At 54.7% G+C, this 17698-nt stretch overlaps 1 protein-coding gene across 1 annotated transcript in view; it reads left to right on the forward strand.

Annotated features, from left to right (window-relative positions):
• The window catches only part of GNG7 (G protein subunit gamma 7), a 25054-nt gene that overhangs the window by 2178 nt on the left and 5178 nt on the right, over window positions 1-17698 (forward strand). Inside the window, exon 2 of the mRNA XM_015886388.2 lies at window positions 4363-4437. The gene's annotated coding sequence lies outside the window, so the exon portion shown is untranslated. The remainder of the gene's footprint in view (window positions 1-4362; window positions 4438-17698) is intronic.

The raw sequence follows: 17698 nt of genomic DNA on the forward strand, positions 1-17698 counted from the left end.
GGGGCTCTGGTCCCCCCGTTGTCCCCCTATGGGGCTCTGGTCCCCCCGTTGTCCCCCTATGGGGCTCTGGTCCCGTTGTCCCCCTATGGGGCTCTGGTCCCGTTGTCCCCCTATGGGGCTCTGGTCCCGTTGTCCCCTATGGGGCTCTGGTCCCCCTATGGGGTCGGTCAACCCCAGTGCCTCCCCATCACGCACTGGGAGCAGCCGGGGGAGGACCCGACGTGCCAGGATCGATGTGTTTCAATAGAGCCGATTGTGTGCGAGGTTTTCTTCTGCCATCTGTAGCTCCGAAGCAGATGGGAATGGCTCTTTTGTGTGGCCGGAGAAGCGCTGTGGGTTTTAATGATGGACATCCGAGGTGCTTTGGGATGGAGGCTGTGCTGCTTTCCAACCCGGGCTGTAACACTTAATGCCCTCCAGCCACGGCTCTGTTGACATCTGGGATTGCCAAAGGAAGGCGTGGGCCCTCATTAGTGCTCAGCCTCATTAGCTGAAGGGTGATGGTGAGGAGCAGCCCCTGGAGCTGTGGGTTAACATAGGGCCGCCCCTCTCCTGCTTTCCTGCCCTGCTTCCTTATCTGTGCCTTGCCATAACCCTGCCCTGCCCTGCAGCAGAGCCCGGCCCTATTGCTGCTCTATGGGCAAACACTGCTTTGGGAGCTGATCTCTGTGCTTCAGTGTGAGTTTAGGGGCTGTGGAGCCCCCTAATGTGGCCATCCTATAACGCTATGGGGTTGGTTGGTGGCCAGCAGAATGGTGCTGGGCCTGGAATGGGCTCCTGGTCATTGCTGGGAGGAGGTGGTGAAGGAAAGAGCAGGGATGGGGCTGACCCCAATGTGATGGCTGTACATAGAGAGCAGGGAAATGGGGCCAGGGATCCCAATACAGGGAGGAAGAGGGGTTGATTGGGGTGATGTGGGCTCAGCACTGAGGGCTGCAGTGGGTGCTGAGCACACAAGGGTGACCCCCAGCACTGTTGGATCCTATATTGGGTTCAGCAGCTCATAGGAACAGCAACAAATAACCATTTGCTTCATATCTACCTGTCCAGGTTGTGTTTGCAGGGCCGTGTTGCTGCCTGTGCTTTGCTTGAGCTCCGACCGTGCGGATTCTCTTCCTGCCATGCACGAGAGTCTCCTATTATCGCTCTGCAAAAGGCCCTTTCTGGGAGCAGCAGAACAAGCCCAGCATTGTGCCATAGCAATGTGCAAAGTGAGAGCACAGCTCAGGGCTGCAGGAGCAGCACGGCTCTATATTGGCATGGAGCTGCTCTCCATGCATTGCTGTGATGTCCCGTTTGCTGCCATGAGTTGATATCAGCAGGTGGATTTGGAGAGGTAGAAATACAGCAGCTCGGTTCAATGCTGGCTTGGACCTGAGTGCTCCAGGCTGGGTGGGTTGGGGTTGGCTGTGAGCTGAAAAAGAACAAAAAGGAGGAAACTCGGGCACGCTGTGAGCACTGAGACACAAAACAGGAAGCCTGGCGGAGGGTTACGCTCTCATAATTTATTGCATGCTTTTCCCTGCTCCTGTTAACGGCCAGGAGAGCAGTTTCAATGCTCTGATGCTTTTGCAGAGCTAAAAACTCATCCCTTCGGGGTGAAAACCTCCATCTGCTTTTGATGCAGGAGATGGGGCTTTTCTTCTTCAGACCCCAAAGGCTTTTTGGCCCTTCTCCTGCTCTCACATTCTGCCTCTCGTTGGCCATTTGGATGCATTGAACCCATTGCAGTTTGCCCTCAGGTTCTGCTGCTGCAGTGGCTCTATGGCTCTGTCCTTTTGCTTCTGGTTATGGGGCGACTTGAACTTAAGGAATGAGCTGCCAATGGGGCTGGGGTGACCACAGGGGGTTCATAGTAGGTGATGTAACCCAGGTTGCTGTCACTTAAACATGGGGAGACATCAGTGTTTGTGTTTGTGGCTTGCAAGCAAAGGCTTGAAGCTGCATTCCAGGTGATGGGGAGGTGTGTGCAAGGAGCAGCCTTCCAGCTTTGGGATCCTGCTTTGTTGCATTGCATTTAGCAGCCCTGTGTGCATGCATCCCTTTGCACAAGCAACCCCTGGCTTTGCTGCGGAGGGTTCTTCACCTTTCTGCACAAACCTGCTCCAAAATAACCCGTGCTTTCTATTCAACACGTGCCAAGGCGGCTCGGTGGAGGTGTGCATAGAAAGGTGCTGAGAATAGCAGCAGCTGCAACGGGCCAGGCTGGAGAGGAGTCAGTGAGTTGTGCTGTCAGTCACAGGAGCACGAATCCCATCCCACCTGCAGATGAACATTCCCAAAATAGCAGAGGGTTGGCAGCACGCAGCGAGCTTGTGCACCGAGCAAAAGGCAAAGTTGCAATGGTTCAACTGCACGGAGCGATTGCTGATCAGGTCAAGGTGCTGGGGCAGCAGGTGGGTCTGTCTGCAGCAAAGCAATGCTGCTTTTTCCATTAGGAATGAGCCCAAATCGCAGCTCTGGGTTGGCAGCTGTGTGCCCACAGGTTGCATTGCTGCAGGGCATCCCCATGCAGTTGGGTTGGGAGCTCCCCCAGCTTCGTGCTTTTGCCTTGTTATCATCCTGTCCTGCTGTTGGTTGCATCCATGAAGCCGTCCTGCTGTTGCATGGTGCTGGGAGGATGCTCTGCATCCAGCAAGCTGGGATTGCAAAGTGCATGCAAGCTAAAACTTAATCAAACATAGTGCTTGCTTTAATTAGTCTGAAAGGATGTGCAAGCTGCGTGCTGGCAATGGGATTCAATCCCATTGGAGTGGGGGCACAGCAGCACGTCTGCATGCAGCACTGCTTGCTGTGCTGCTTCATTGCATGCACCTCCCTTTGCTTTGGAGCTGTGCTGGGAGCGAGTGGATGTGCATGGAGCAGCAGCACTGCTCTGCAATGCAAGCTCAGTTGCTCCCACTGTGTGTTTATAGGATGCATGTGGGTGTGGGGATGCTTCCCAGGTCAAGCAGCAAAGCGAGCTGTTGCTTCTGGAGGAGCCATTGAGAGCTTTGGATAAAGGAGCTGCAAAAGAGCAAAGCGTTGCTCACTTATCCCTTCCTAAACGTTGCTTGCAGAAAGCAGCAGCCTGTTTGCTGCGATCATTGATTGAGGTGATGCAAAGCAGCACCCAGCTCTGTTGCATTGCTGTGTGCATCTCCTTGGCATGCAGGCTGGAGCACTGTGCTGCTGCTGGAATCCTTAATGCCTTTTTTTTCCTCCTCTCCACTTTAATTTAGTGAGAAATGCACCAGTGCTTGTATTGAGAACAAAATGAGAGCTGCAAGAGGAGGCTGGTGCTGACAGCACTATGGGTTGCAGCCCTGGCAGCAGCAAGGACTGAGGTTTGCTGGCCTCAATGCCATCCCCTGTCTGCAGCAGGGCTGGAGGTGCTGCTGCTGCACTGTGGCATTGCTGCTCTCTATCCTTAATGGCAGCAGCTCAAAATGCCCGTCCGTGCTCTGGGTGACCTCTGGTGACAAATAGGTGACTGCTGCTCATTCTCATCCCCGTGGCTTCCTGCAAAGCAATGCCCGGTGCAGGGGAAGCGTGGCAAGAGCTGGAACAGGAACGAGCAAACATCCGTGCTTCCTGGTGACTGCAGGCTGGGAACGCAGCGCTGCCTGGAGCTGGGAGCTCGCTGTTAATCATTAGACATGGGGCAGCTCCTGCTTGTCTGCACTGCCCCACTGCCACCTCTGTCCCTGCTGTCACCCCCCCAGCCCCTTCCTTGTGCCCTTTGTGCTGTCCCTGTGTTGCATTGGGGCTGCCCATAGGCTGCAGGAGCTCAGTGATGGGTATTGGCTGCTGTTGGAGCGTGCTTTTATCAGAGGTGTTTCCAGGTGCACAGGTTGGGGGCTGAAGGTTGCTGAGCAAAGGTTCAGCAGTGAATCATGGCTCTGCATGGGAGCTGCTCCCCACTGTTATAAATGGCTGCCCATGCACAGAGCTCGAGGGCTGAGGGTGACATTGGGTGACACTGAGGATGGAGGTGGCTGAGAGCCCCAGTTCCATGTTATCCTCTGCTTTACCACCAAGGGAAATTGCTGTGCTCGTTTCCCAACCCTAAGAGCAACTCTGAGCCTCTCCAGCTCCCCTCTATCTCCTGCTTCAATGCGACGTGTGGGCTTTGCTCATTGTGGGGAAGAACAAAAAGCGAAAGGCTGCACATCCTCCTTCCTTCCCCTCTCTTTAGCAAAGCCTCTCCTTGTCATTCTCCTTTCTGACTTCCACCAATTGCTCTTCTCTCTCCTTTCTTTTGTTGCAGGGTGGATGAGAAGTGTGGGGTGTTGCAGCAGGATCCTGGTGCTCGTGGCACAATGAACCTTCCCTGCAGCAAAGTGTTGATGGCTGAACTCTCTCCTTTTCCTTTTGTTCCAGGAGAACCGTCCCCATCTCCACTCAGAGCCCGTCGCCCTTTGGTCGGAGCAGGTGGTGTGAGCACCCTAATAGCAGGTATGGCTACGTGCAACGCCACACACCCCCATGGCCCCCCATCCCATGTCCCTCTGTACCCCTATGAGCAACACAGCCTCCTGCAGGCAGCCTGATTGCTGTATTGCAGGCAGCTTGGAAGCCTTAGCACAGGGGTGAGGGATGGAGGGCTGCTCCTCCCCTGCCCTATACCTTTATTGCTGATGTCCCTGCCCCGTGGTGCTTTGCTTTTAAGCAGTGCACAGCCCAGAGGGGCTTTGTAGGGTTGTATACAGGGCAGAACATGAGTGTTAGGTGCTAAACTACACACCCTGTGTTGTCCCATGACCCTTTAGCTGTGGAAGGGAGGATGGTTAAGTCACAGCTTTGGAGGCTGCTCGGTAAGGGGTGCCTTAACCCCATGCTCCATGCACAGCAGCAGTTGGAGCAGTGAGTGTTGGGTTGTGCTGCTCCAAGCTGCAGGTTCTGCTTCTCCCTGCAGCCTTTATGAGGACACTCATAAGTTCCAAGCAGAGAAATCTGTCTGTGAAGGTATTTAGATGCTTGGAGCCCTTTGCTTTCAATAGGAGACTGTGGCTAAAGTTACCCACGGTCACTAGGAGAACCCATTTCCCAACGCAGCCATTGTCTGTAAGCTTTCACCTTCCATTCTGTGGTTGCTAACACTTACTTAAATTAATTAGCGCTGTTTACTCCATAATTGTACCAGGCACTACCTGCTCTATCATCCCAGGTGTGAAATTAAAAGTTCTTATAGGATGCCACCTTGTATGTTAGCAGTTAAAGCTGACTTACCTTCAGTGCAGCTCTCAATGCGCCTTCCCTGCTGTCTTCAAAGCTCCATATCAAAGCCAGGCAGCGTTGCTGGTGCTTCCTGCCCCTTGTTTCATGCAGCAATGAGTTTCTAAGTGATGCCAGCAGCGTTGCAGTGCTCAATGTCCCTTGCAGAGCTCTCCAAGAGAGGGCAGTGTGTCCCCGGCAGCTCAGCATTGAGCTGAGAGCTCCGAGTCCTTACATCAATGTGAGATGAGTAATTGACAGGCACTCTCGTTAGCAAACTGTGCTGGGAGCTGTGTGCTCTGTCCCCCAGGATACAGCAGTGCTGCTTCTTGCCTTGCTTGCATCACAGCCCGTCCCTCCTGCATCGCTCTGCCCCACTTCTTACACTTGGCATCTCCTCCAGGAGTGAGCTGGGGTCCGTGAGGGTGTTTGGATGGAGAGCTGATATAAAACACAAGGAAACTGCAGAGGAAAAGCAACTAACAGGGGTTGTTTGATGGTAATGTGTTGCCACCTCCAAAGGCCATTCATATGCCCTGGGGTTGCACCCAGCCTTGCTGTGATATGAGCAGCCCTGCTCTGCTCCATCCAAAGCTGCTTCCATCGCATTCATTTCTCCTCCATCCCTAATTGTCACCAAGGGCGGCCCTTTATCAGTGACAGACATCACACAGATCTGCCCTATTAATCACTGCTCCATCAGGAGCTCCTCGGATCCCAGGGCTCATCAAGGTGCTTCGTTTCCTCGCTAATTGCCTCCAGAAGGTAGGACGCTTGTGTAACCCAAAGGCACATTGAGATCACCTCCAGGTTACTCTGAGATTAAAAATACCCCCCTATCCCAGGAGGAACAGCCACATTGCAAACCCTCACCATGCAACCTGCTTTTCTCCCTTTAATCCCTTCTTTGGGCTGCAGGCAGGTTGCTGGTGTGGAGCACCATGAGATGGGAGCAGAGCTGCAGCCCCACTTGTGTTTAATGAGGTTCTCCCTTTGCATTGAAGGAATGAAGCCTCATGGATGCAATGCTGCTGTCAGGCTTCGTTTTCAACCTCTTCCTCTCTTGTTCCAAGGAAAAGCTGAGCTGAAATGGGGCTTCCTGGCAGCTGCAGGCTGAGTGCTTGGCTTGCAGGACGCCTTGCAGTAACCCAGCGCTGCGTGCTGCAAGGCAATTGCTTCCTATAGCAAGGTGTTTTGCAGTGGTTTATTTGGCAATCTCTCATTGTTTGGCACTGATTTTATTTGTCAGCTCCGAGTGTCTCTTTTTGGGTACAGCACAAAGCCAAACCCCCCCCCCCACCTCCTCCATCCCTTGGACATGCAGTCCCCTGTGTGCTGAGCAGGGAATGCTGCACTCAGTGCAATGTGGGCATGGCTTGGAGCCCTGTCACCCCATGGATGGCTGCAGGTTGGCTCAGCCTTGGGCTTGTTTCCCTTGCCAGCATTAGCAGCGCGTGGTCATGCTGGGGAATATCGTGTTCTTCAACTTTGCCCTGGGAGCAGCATGTAAGGAAGCAGGGCAGAGTGTATTCCAGCACGCTGAGGTCAGCCTTGTTTTCCCACTCAGAACAGGAACAGACCATCCCTGGAGCAGCTCACAGCACACACAACACACAACCCTGGCTGTGTGCTCTGCAAAGAGCCAAAGATGGGGTTGTGCTGTGCAAAGCTGCTGGCTCGTTGCATGCTGCCCCTCGTGCATTCACCTTATGGCCAAAGGAGAAATGGCACCGTGCTCCTGGGTATATGCAGGGGGTCCTTGTGGTGCAGGGGGTCCTTGTGGTGCAGGGGGTCCTTGTGGTGCAGGGGTCCTTCAGGCTGTGCCATATGATATAAGGGGGTTTGGGTGCTGGGGGAGAGCTGAGCTTGGCACAGTGTATATGGCTGCTAAGGGTTCTCAGAAGCAGCAAAGCCCATGTGCAGCCCATGTGCCCATGCAGCTGTTCTCAGCACAGCTCAACCCACATAAAAGGGGGTTTGGGGCTGCAGTGGCTTGTCCTGAGCAGGGCCCCGAGTTGTCCCTGCAGCGGGGATGGAGCATCTTTGGTATTTGTCACCTCTCCCAAAGCACCAGAAGCACTTTAACAACTGCACATGCCTGGCGGGGCTGAGCTGCTATTTGCTATTTCAATCTGCTCGCAATTTAGAAGCAGCAATTATTTCTTGCGTGCCCTGAAATCCCACGGAGCTGGAAGGGGGGTTGGATTGGGGGGGGGGGCTGAGCTCTGGTTTGGTGCAGCTGTGATTTACAGGGGCAAGTTCCCCTTGAGCAGTTACAGGGGGCAATGGGAAAAGGGGGGGGGTCTGTGTGAGGGTCCTGACCCCAAACCTCATCCCTTTGCTCTTTGGAGCCCTCACCCCTCCTTGTTGTCCTGCCCCTATTCAGAGTGATGCTTTCCCTTCTGCTCACCCCATATCCAGGTTGGCACCGGGTCCTTCCAGCTCCGAATCCAAACCGAAACCAAACAACCCTCTAACTTGGCAAGGGAGCCATTCCCTCATCCTTTGATTTACTGAAACCCAAAGGGGCCGATGGAGCAGAAGGGGCCGGGCAGAGTGAATGGCTCCCAGCCCAGCGGATGATGAGTGACGTTGGTTTTTGCTTCTTAAGAAATCTGTTTGTGCTCAGGGAGCGAGCAGGGCTGGTGTCAGCACCGTGTTCCTGGCAGCTGGCCGTATTAAGCAATGCCTTCCTGGCAGCAGGGGGGGCCATCCTGCTCCTCATGGGGATCCAAACCCCCCCCCTCTCTTCCCTCCTGCTGCAGCTATTTGGGGTTTTGCTGTTATTTGCCTTAAACCCAAGCTGCTTTCTTGCAGCCCTGCTCTCTGCTGCTTGCATCCTTGCTTTGGCAGTGCTGGCTGAGCACAGCTCTGCAGAGCTCTGTGTTCCATCAGGATTATTAAATCACCGTCCCCATACAAACAAGTCAGCTCTGAAACATTATCTGCCAGCGCTGACTAACGAGTCCTGTAATTAGTCATCTCCAGTTAATGAAGCAGCGCGGTGATTAAAGCCTCATGACTTTTCTATAGAAGAAATGAGTTAAATACCAGTTGCGCTGCCTCAGGTTGCCCAGAGCTCAATGTGAGCTCAGAGCAGCAGCAGTGGGAAGGTTTGGGGTTGCTCTGCCTGTTGTTCTTCCCCCACTGCAATATTAAGTCTTGCTTTAAGCTGCAGCCAACCTCACTTGTTGGCTGTGCTCCTATGACACCGCATAGAACAATGATTGGGGTGTTCAGCAGCAAAGCACAGTATGTGAGTGGGGTGTTGCTCTGTCTTTGCAGAGTTGCATTGGCCTCAGTGCTTTCCATGCAGCCCCAAACCCCATGCAACAGCAGTGCAGCCCCATATGGGAAATGCAATGGGCCTTGCAGCATGGGATGCCCCCATCTCTGCTGTCCTTAGGGGTGGCCTTTAGTCCAAGGGTGCTGTGTTGGAGCAGAGGGGCCTTGCAGTGCCCAGGGCAGGGTTAGAGGGGCAGAGCTGCTGCTGTAATGGGGCTCTGGATCTGCATGCCCAGAGGTGCTGGGCACATAGAGCTGCAGGTCTTGCAGCTCCCAACCCCAGCTCTGTGCTTCTGCAGCTATTGCATGCAGCGATGCTGCCTGAGCTGCAGAGGGCTCTGCTGGGCTACGGAAGGCTTGCATCACTCCTAACTCAAAAGCCAGGAGACTGCATCCTCCTGCAAGTATTAAGGGTGCACTAATAAAGCAATGTGCTAATAAAGCAATGTGCTAATAAAGCAGCGTGCTAATAAAGCAGCGTGCTGCTGCTTGGACCTCAGATGCTACTGCTGGGTAGTGCTGGGGGGCACAGACCCCATAGGTGACCCACAGCCCCATGTTGATGCTCTGGGTTGGCATAGTGCCTCACTATGCGCATTGCTGCTGCTGGAGGGGCCGTGCCCTGTGCTCCCACCGCAGTCTAGACGGCTGACAGGCAGGATTCCTGTGCTGTTAGGTAAGCAGCACGGAGACGCCCAGTATGCAAATCCCCAGCCCTCGTGTCCCTGTTTAACATTCCTCCAACTGCCTAAATAAGGTGCTGTTTCATAGTGAAAAATCACAGCGAGGTTTGTGGGCGGCTCTGAGTCTCCTTCAGAGCCATCCCTATGAGCTCTCCTTGGGCACCGTGCTCCCTATGGGGCCGTTCTGGCTCCATTGCAATGCAGACACCTGGCTCCCAGAAGCACGAAACCACAGCTGTGATTCATTCACACACACCCCCCCCTTTGCACAGACTGAGGGTGGTGGAATGGATGGGAACTGCTGGGAAAGGATGGGCTGATCTTGCTGCCCTTAGGTCAGAGCATCTCACCATGCACTTGTTAGCAGCAATTGCTGAGCAATTAATTTGCTTTATAATGTGGTTTGGGAACCAACACCTGCCCCCCCTTAGCGTGGAGCTGGGGCACTAATAGTGACCCATAAGGGGTTGGGATGGTGCTGGGTCAGTGCTTGCTGTATGGCACAGAGCTGGATGCTCTTCTTAGGAAGCAAAGGGATGTTTCCTGGCCTTGGCTGCACGGTGCAGCACGTGGCTTTCTGGGAAGCAGCACATAGTAAACACCACGTGGGCTGCTGGGGGGGTGATAGGAACAGCAGCAGGGACATTCAGCTTCCCATGGGGCAGCCCTACAGCTGACACCCGTGATATTTCCATGTACCAGCTTTGGTAACGTTTTATTCCTCCTCTTTCTTAGGAAAGGAAGGAACTGTGCCTTTGAAACATTGCAACATCCCTTGTGTTTCACTGAGTTCTGTTTCTATAGGGGTGCAGTGCTGCTTTGTGTCCCTGCACCCATGCATGCACACTGCAACCCCTGCATGGCCATTGCATAGCACAGGGTCCCAGCTCCACACCTTGCAGTGCTCAAACAGAGCTCCCTATATCTGCAGATCCCTTGGGCTCCCATGCACCTTTATGGGGCTGCCCACACCATCCCAACCCCGTGGCATTTCAAACCCTACATTAGGCAAACAAAAGGGATATTGGCAACTGGCAGTTGCTCCGTTTCTGCAGCTCCCTGGAATCCCCAGATTCCATTGGGCTGAGTAAAGGCAGCTGCCATCTGACAGCTGGCTATTTCAGTTGAAATCCGAAAGGAAAGTTGCTTTTTTAAGCCCTGGTGGCAGCTGTCAGCAATGCAAATCCCTGCTGGGATGTTTCCTCCTCACACCTGAGCTGTTCTTTCCATCCTTTCAACCTTCCCGGCCAGCAATGCCCAGCAATGATGGCTGTATGAGCTGGGAATGTTGTAGAGGATGGGATGGAATGGGATGGGATGGGATGGGATGGGGATGGGGATGGGGATGGGGATGGGGATGGGGATGGGATGGGATGATGTTGATGGGAATGGGAATGGGATGAGGAATGGGATGGGATGGGATGGATGGGATGGGGATTGGGATGGATGGGGATGGGGGATGGATGGGGATGGGATGGGATTGGGATGGGAATGGGATGGATGGGATGGAGCATGGAGGGAAGCCAGCGGTTTTTGCCTTTGGAGGCTGCACTTTCAACCTTATGGCGTGTCATATGCACGGCCCTATTGCTGGGGCTTGGGGCTGCCATGGGAGGAGGATGTACATGCAGAGCCCCTGAATGGGGACTGCCAGCATCCCATGGGAACTCCCATTGAGCACTGCCGTAATCAGTGATGAAATGGCATCGATTCTCAGAGCTGAGGGCTCTGACCGTGAAGGCTGAACCCTGTTACATCATCTGTTCTCAAAGCTTCCCAAGCTTCAGCCTTATGGGATTTGCCCTTGCCTTGATTCCAGTGCAGCGATGCTCCATGTCCACAACCACTCAAGGATGGGGTCAGATCTGCACCACTAAGAATAACCCTATAGAGCATCTGCAAAGCAGCACGGGCAGCCCTGGTAGCACGAGGACGGGCAGCAGCATGCACATTGCCTTATAAAGCATTGCTACTGCTGCAGCACGCTGCCAGGAACTCCTCTGCTTTGCTTTACCCCATTGCAATTCCACCCTCCTGGCAGCACCACTCAGCATTGCTGGAGCTCTGCAAGGTCAGTGCCAGCACTGCAGGGGTGTGCCCCACTTTGAATCCCTTTACAGCCACCCCAGAAACAAAAGGAAATGATATTGGAACCGGTCCCGAATGACACTGGCTGCCCTTTCTCGTTGGTTTCAGTATGAGAAGGATGTGAGTCATGCAAACTGCTTTGACAGGCTTTGCTTCTGCAAACCAGTTCTGCTCCTCGCTGTTCTACTCTTCCCCCCCCCCCATAGGTTTGCTAGGACGGCTTCCCATAACCCAAATCACTCCCTGTGCTCTATAAGGAATCCCTGCCCTGCTGACAGGGGCCGTGGTGCAGTTCTGCTGCCAGAACTTGTTCCTCTTTGTGTCATAAAACCTTCACTTGAGCAAAGCAAAAATCATTGCTCAGTCTGCAAACGCATCGTGTTGGCTTGTGAGATAAGCACAGACCTTCAGATCACCCGGAGCTGAGTTTGGCCAGCCTTAAAGCAAACACTGTGTATCTCCCCATGGCTCTAATGGCTTTTTTAATGCTTGCAAACGCTCTCAATGCTTTTGCATGGGGGTCAGAGGGGGGGAGATCATGCAACAGGTGACCTGCAGAGGAATAATAGTGAACTTTGCATTGTGCAAAGGGTCGCTCCGGGCTGGCTGCTGCTGGCCTTGTGCAAGCAGAGTTATCAGCAGCACCCAGAGCCCTTGGCTGTGTCACGCTGTGTGTGCCTGGGGCAATGCTGAGCTCTGCAGTGCCTTTGCAGGAGGGTTGTGCTCAGCTCCTTGCATGCAGTTTGTTCCCACAATCACACGGTGCCAGCAGCCCCTTCCTCCCCTCCCATCTCCTTGGAGCCTCTTCTAGGAAGCCAATATCTGCAGCGTGTGCAGAACTCTGCTCTGCCTTTTGCAATCAAGCACAGCCATGGTTGTGCTGACAGCCCCATAGAGGGGGGGGGTGTCCTGTCTCCATCTCCTTTCCTTGCTCTCCCATGCAGGTAGGAGGGCTCTCCTGCACTCACACACACACAGTTCAGTTCCTTTGGGTTCAATCCGGGTGCTGCTCTTGCTTCTGCAATTAATTCACAGCCTTTTGTTTTCCTTGGCCTCAGGGAAATGACCTCTCCTTTCCCACAGCCTTTCCCAGCTGTGCTCCCACGCTGCTGCCCATGGAGCCCCATGCAGAGCCCCAACCTGGGCTGGATGGTGCCCATGGGCTCCATATGGTCCTGCTGGACCAGTATTTAACTAACAGCTGACCATGAGCCTGCAATGTGCTCTGATGGCCCTAGAGAGGGGCCAGCAGGGCAGGGAGGTGCTTCCCATCCCTGCTCTGCATTAAGGAGGGCACAGATGGAGCATTGCACCCAATGTGGGGCTGCCCAGTTCCAAGCAGACTGGGAAGTGCTGGGAGAGCTCTAGGGGGGTCTGGAGCACCTCCAAAGGGGGGTGAGAGCCCCAAGGATGTGCAGCTGAACGGCTGATCTGTGCATCTGTTGCATGGGACAGATCTGGATGGGGGGGTGTTGGACTGGGCTGGCTCCATAGTTCCCTTCTGTTCCCTGTGCTCTGTTTGTGCCTCTGTTTGCTCTTGGCTGGCTGGGCCGTGCTCCCAGGGCTGTGTGAGTCACGTTGCAGAGGGAGCACGGCTTCTGTCTGGCCGTCTGTCTGTCTGTCTGTCTGTGTCTGTCGGGCTCAGCATCCACCCATTCCCTTCCCACGACGCGCGGGAGGCACCGAGCTCAGTGCATCCCTGTGGTTCAATGACTCAGGGAGCACTCAGCCCCAGCAACCAGGGCACCCCAAACCCCAGCACGGTGCTTTGGGCAGCCCCCTCCTTGCATTGGGGATGGGATTAATACTGCTATCCCAAGGGTGGGCTGCTGTGCTGTGCTCTGAGCACCCAGCCCCTCCATGCAATGCAAGGTGACAGCACAGCTGCTGCAAGGACAACCCCGGATACCAAACCTGAGCTCTGGGGAAGCACAAAAAGGACTCAGAGCAAACAGAAATGCTGTTTACGTGGTTCCAAACAGAGCACAGCAATGAGTCAGAGCTGCGGCCGCTGCTGGGGCTGAGCTGGGTGCCAGCACTGGGCAGCCATTCCTTGTCCTATTGCTGAGTGCATAGAGTTGGAGCTGCAGCCCTGCTTGGATCTCAGTGTGGGAGATGCTGGGTGGGATCCCCCCTCCTTCTATCCCCTCCCAGCATGTTGCCATGTGTCCTCGCCTTGGGGGGGCTCAGCCCTGTGCTTCCTGTGGGAGTTGGGGCTGCAGATTGAGGGGGGTTGCAGCAGCATGTGGGGCTGTTTGCTGGTGGTAACCCCTGCTGTGCAGGACCCCACATTGCTTTGGGGCAGCTGGGACCTTTTAGGGTGCTCTGATCCCAGCACCAGCCATGCATAGGGATGTGCATATGCACATGGAGCACTGAAACCCCTCCATGTTGATGTGATGTGCTGATAGAAGCTGATAGAAGCCCATCCTGACAGCATGTTTGGGCTCAGGGTCCTTTCCTGAGCACCCATGCATTGCCAGGTGGGGGCTGAGAGCTGCTCATGGAGCATCACCCAGTGATGCTGGGCAGCACAGAGGGCTGCATTGCTTCCTCCTCCTGCATGCACAATGCAGCTGCGCTGTGGGTTGCAGGGCTGCAGTTCCCAAGCCTGCAGGAGCGAGGAGTTAAGCAGAGCATCCAGTCAGAGCCGTGCTGACGTTCATCGGGCTCTCGGAGCTGAAGGGGTTTGTTATTTTAGCTGCCTTTGTTCACAGGGTTGCTAATATTCCCCAAACGGAGCGTGCTTTTTCTCGGCAGCATCTGCGCCACGCAGCTGACTCATGTGCTCTATGAGTGAGGATGACAAATGGCAGCGGGGACAGGCAGCTCTGCAGGGCTGTGCTGTGTGTGGGGAGGTGAAAAGGGGGGGGGGATGTGGCCTTTTGTTGCCAGAAGAACCCATTGGGGTTTCCCTGTGGGGGCTGAGGGGAGGTGAGCATCCAGGAGGGGTGTAGGGAGCATCCCATGCAATGGGTTTGGGGTTGGGAGGGGGGTGGCCAGACAGAAGGGTTCAAGGGGTTGGGAAACCATCCTGAATCCCTTCCCCTGAGTCCCAGTGTGGTGAGTGCCCTCCAAGAGATCCCCAACAGCTCCAACCCCTGCCTGGAGCTGGGCAGCCCCACAGAGCAGAGATGGGAACACCTCCAACACCTCCCTGCCCTACTGGCCCCACTCTTTGCGGTGACCCCAGGGAACCATTGGTCTTATGGGCCAGCAGGGTGTGCTGCTGGCTTGTGGTCACCTGTTGGTCAACCATTAGTCAACCATTGGTCAACCATTGGTCAACTGCTGGCCAACCATTGGTCAACCATTGGTCAACCATTGGTCAACCATTGGTCAACCATTGGTCAACCATTGGCCAACTGTTGGTCAACCATTGGTCACCTGTTGGTCAACCATGACCCCATTGTTGTTCTTGGCCACCAGGTCTATCTGCTGCCCCATTGTCACCCCATTGACCACCGGGACCCCCCCCATCCTTCTCTGCAGAGCTCTCTTCCAGCAGCCCATCCCATCCCATCCCATCCCATCCCATCCCACCCCATCCCCATTACAGGGCAGCACAGCCCTGCATGCACACCCCCCCTTGCTGCACACCCTGAACCCCCCTTGCTGTGCACGGTGCCCTCAACCTCAGCTCTGCTTTATGTCGTCAGCAGCTGCTTTCCTTCATCTCCCCCCGACGTGGGTGGCAGCGCTGCGTCACGGCTCTATGGGTGCTTCCATCAGCTCTCTTTTGCTTCCTTCCCCCTTCTGTCATGTACTTTGTTCTCTATGGCTGATGATTGTGCAGCCAGGCTGGGCTGGGAGACACCTCTGACCACAAAGCCATGTGTCACTGGGTTGCCTGTTTGCAATGTGCAAAGGAACAGTGATGTGTGCTGGGTGCTTCACTTCTCTGGATGGGATTTTGCTTTATTCCTTTGGCTTGTTCTGGTGTTCAAACCCACTTCCCATCCAGCTCACAGGGATTTAGGTGGGGGGGGTGTTTTGCTTTGTGCCTTACAAGAGCAAACTGCAATGTTTGCTGGAGGGTGGATGAGGTCAGCACTGTGCACCAGGAGGAGGATGCACAGCTCTGGGGTTCTGCAGCTTCTTCCTGAGCTCATTTTAGCAGCAGTTCCAATTGAAACTAAAGCAGCTTTGAGCCACCCCAGCAAACACGGGGGCCATTTCCAGCCTTCCTCCTCTTATTTTTAGCCCGGGTGGCTGCAGCACTGTGAGCAATGTGGGCTCAGGTTTGTCTTACAGTGAGTGCTGCCTACATCTGAGCTGAGCTTGTGCTGCAAAGGAGCACGAATGCATGGGAGCAGTGATCCTCGTCCATCACAAATGCAACGATGAGCTTCAGGTCTGTGTCTTTTGGAGCACAGTTCAACTGATGCCAGGCTGGAAGAGGTTAAATGCAGGGGGAAATGAGACCAGGTCGGCTGCTTGACTGCTTGGAATGTGAGGAATTGACAATTAACTCCCTTAGCAAAACAGGGCTGCTGCTGCTGGACCCAATTCCTTCGCCTTCCAGATGAAGTCCTGCAGACAGCCAGGAGCCAGCTGCAAAACAAACCCATAGCATCGCCTGCATGGGCTGTGCTGGGATGGGATTGCATGGGGCAGGAGGGGGCTGCACCCCCAATGCATCCCCCCTGCCACCCCCCCATGTATCCCAACCCCATTTGCTGCAGCAAAGCCCTGCACTGAGCCCAGCCCTTCACATGAGAGCTCTGAGCAGCATCAGCCCCACACGCTTCTGCACCCTTTGAAGCAACCAAAAAGCAAATGTCCCATTGTGCTGTACAGAGATTTGGGGTTGGTTTCGTCCCCTGGTTCTCTCTGATGTCCCACAACAGCATTGCTGAGGTTGGGGCTCACTGTGCTGGGAGCCAACACTGCAGCTGCCATTGGGAAGCAACTGGGTGGCAGGTCCCCCAGGTGGGTGATGTGACCCCCAGGTGGGTTATAGGTCCCCTATGTGGGTGATATGGACCCCAAGTAGGTAATAAGAGCCTCAGGTGGGTGTTGTGACCCCTAAGTGAGTGATATGACCATCAGGTGGATGATGTGTCCCCTATGTGGGTGATATGTCCCCTGGGTGGGTGATATGCCCCTAAAGTAGGTGATATGAGCCTCAGGTGGGTGCTGTGACCCCCAGGTGGGTAATATGACCACCAGGTGGATGATGTGTCCCCTATGTGGGTTATATGCCCCCCAAGTATGTGATATGAGCCCAAGGTGGGTGCTATGAGTCTCAGGTGGGTGCTGTGACCCCCAGGTGGATGGTATGTCCCCTAAGTGATGATATGACCCCCAGATGTGTGACACATCCCCCCAGGTGGGTGATATGTCCCATAGGTGGGTGATGTGACCCCCAGCTGGATGATATATCCCCTATGTGGGTGTTATAAGCCTCAGGTGGGTGATATGAGCCCCAGGTGGGTAATACATCCCCCATATGAGTGGCACACCCCCCAGGAGGGCAGCACCATCTTTCTCTATCAATACAACCACACCTAATTAACACTCCACCTCCCAGCCAGGCCTGACCAACCTGCCAGGCTTGTGACTTTCCATTTTTCCCCTCTGCTTTCAGCTCAGTGTTGGGTGTTTGGAGCTGCTCCTTTGGGTGCACTATGGGTGCTCTGCATGGTGATGCTCAGGGAACCCTGAGCTGCTCAATAGTGTGATAACCTACAAACCAACAAGTGGCTGCAGAGTGCAGCCTGTGCCCCATTCCCAGTGCTGTGCTGGGCCCTATCCCCATTGCTGCACATATGGAGATGCTGGGTTGTCCCATATGTTCGCACTGACCCCCATAAGGAATGGGGGGGGGGGGGGGGTGCTGCCCTGTGCTGCAGCCCGTTGCTTTTCACCTTCCATTTTTAGCCTTGCTTTGTTCCCAGCTATTTCAACCCATTCAGGGCAGTTCCCAGAGCCCTGAGCTCAGCCCGGAGCTTTGCCAGCACTGCGTGACTCCTTCCTGGAACAAGCACAAAAGAAACCTTCCCCCCCCCCCTTCCATTCCCTCCCACTTTTCCGACCTTCCCCTTCATCCTCAGCAGATTCCGGGGCCGTGTGGGTGTGCTCCTCATTGCAAACCCTCACATGATGCTGCAGTCATCGCGTCAGCAGCAGCCACGCTCATGGGGAGCAAAAGGAAAAGGGGGGGGGAGCAAACAAACAAGGGGGGGTTGGTTTGCTCTCCTTGCAGCACTTTGTGTGGGCTCATCCAGTGCAGCAGTTATGCAGCAGCTGTGCAATGGTCGTGCAATGGTCTGTGCAATGCTCGTGCAATGATGGCTATGGCTGTGCAATGGTCGTGCAAAGGTTATGCAGTGGTTGTGCAGCAGCTGTGCAATGGCTGTGCAATGGTCATGCAATAAGCTGTGCAATGGTCGTGCAATGGCTGTGCAATGGTTGTGCAGCAGCTGTGCAATGGTCATGCAATG

Source organism: Coturnix japonica, chromosome 28 (assembly GCF_001577835.2).
Source record: "Coturnix japonica isolate 7356 chromosome 28, Coturnix japonica 2.1, whole genome shotgun sequence".
Taxonomy (NCBI): Eukaryota; Metazoa; Chordata; class Aves; order Galliformes; family Phasianidae; genus Coturnix; species Coturnix japonica.